Here is a 1,703-nt window from a genome sequence, read left to right on the forward strand (position 1 = left end):
TGGCACCTATATTTTAAAGGTTATCTAGATCTAGAAGATACAAGCACAGAGCTGATCTCACATGGACAGAGGCAGGTGATAACATGTGGGTGAGACTTTGAAATGAAAACCGATGTTGAGCTCAATGCCTGAGGCTTGTTATGTGATCTTCGATCCTATTAGACTGTGGGCAGAGACCATGTCTACCATGAAATCCCAGTGAAATGGTCGCTGAAACACTAGTTTCTAATTGTAAAAGCTATAGATAATTGAAAAAAGTCAAGCTGTAAATTTACTGTGAAGAATTTCCAATTTCTTGTCAACTTTCCTCTAATCGTTTAAGTATAAATTCTAGAACAATTTCTGGATGAAGGATCAACAGATGTGAAACTACTCACCGAGTCATGTCTTGAAAGATGTGTCAGGGTAAAACACTGTGGGAACTCTAGAGCTGAGCCAGGAAGATTTATCATGCAGAAGAAAAGCACTGGGTTTTGTCAGAAGACCTCATTGTAGGATGCTCACAAGTCTCTTATCCTTCCAGAAACTTGGTTTCCTTCTCCATAAATTTGTAACAGTCATAGTATCTTTTGAAGCTGATATGGAGGTAAAGGAGAAAACATTTTAGAAATTGGAGATAGACATTATTGTAGATGGGGTGGCTTATAAGTAACAGACATTTATTCTTCACAATTTTAGAATCTGGAAAAATCCAAGATCAACGCACTTGTAGTTTCAGTATCTAGTGATGGTCTACTTCCTGATGCCAAATCCATGACCATATTTTCACTGTGAACTCATATGGCACAGGGAGAGAGGAAACTGCAGAGTCTCTTTTATAGAAGCACTAGCCTATTCAAAAGGGCCTTCCTTTCATGACTCAATCACCTCCTAAGAGCTGAATCATTTAATAACATCGCCTTAGAGAAGAGAATTTTAACTTATGAACTTTAGGAGAGTATATTCAATCCATAGCAAAGAAGAATGTTGTAGTTTGAATCTGAATCATCTCCCACAAGCTCATGATTTTCACACTTATACTCCAACTCCAGCCAGTGGAGCTAATTCATAAACTTTGGAATATGGGAACTGGCTAGAGGAAGTAGGTCATAGGAAAGGGTTCCTTGGGATTTATTATTCCTTTTTTGCAGCATTCTGTATTTCCTGCTTGGTAGTGAAGTGAACATCTCTCCTCTACCCCCAGGCTCTCAATAACGATGATGTTCTACCCAAGCACACAAGGTCTGGAGAACACGGACTGTGCAGTCTGAAAGCATGAGCCACAACAAATCCTTTCTCCTTGTGTCTGTTAGGTATGTTGTTACAAAGAAGGGTAAAGTAGCTAATATAGGGCACATAAATATTAGCTTGATTATTTACATCATCAATAAGGTTCTTTCCTTAGAGATCTTACAGTTGGCAAGAGATAGCATGTACAGGCCCCAAAGAGGATGTCATTCAGGGGCGTAGAGCTTTCTGAAGGAAGAATAGGCACCTCAACAGAGGAGGCTGGCTGGAGATAAAGTGACAGGGCCCATCGCAGTCTACACTGGCCACCTCTCTGTTCTCTTCTCTATAAGTTCATCCAGCCAGACCATCTGACTTGTCAGATCTCACATACAGTAAATTTTATGTGAAACCAGAGGAAGCCTTTCTATTACCTTTTCCCCAGAGGGAATGAGCAGTGGTTTGTTCCGAATCAAACTTGTGGAACTATGGCCCAG

At 40.2% G+C, this 1,703-nt stretch overlaps 1 long non-coding RNA gene across 1 annotated transcript in view; it reads right to left on the reverse strand.

Annotated features, from left to right (window-relative positions):
* LOC115066853 overlaps positions 1-795 on the reverse strand; it is a 14,698-nt gene extending 13,903 nt beyond the window's left edge. Inside the window, exons 1-2 of the long non-coding RNA XR_003846297.1 lie at positions 707-795; positions 378-575 (exon numbers count right to left, since the gene is read on the reverse strand). This is a non-coding gene — a long non-coding RNA (uncharacterized LOC115066853). The remainder of the gene's footprint in view (positions 1-377; positions 576-706) is intronic.
* Positions 796-1,703: the final 908 nt, after the last annotated feature.

Source organism: Nannospalax galili, unplaced genomic scaffold, assembly GCF_000622305.1.
Source record: "Nannospalax galili isolate Female #2095 unplaced genomic scaffold, S.galili_v1.0 scaffold1191, whole genome shotgun sequence".
Lineage (NCBI taxonomy): Eukaryota > Metazoa > Chordata > Mammalia > Rodentia > Spalacidae > Nannospalax > Nannospalax galili.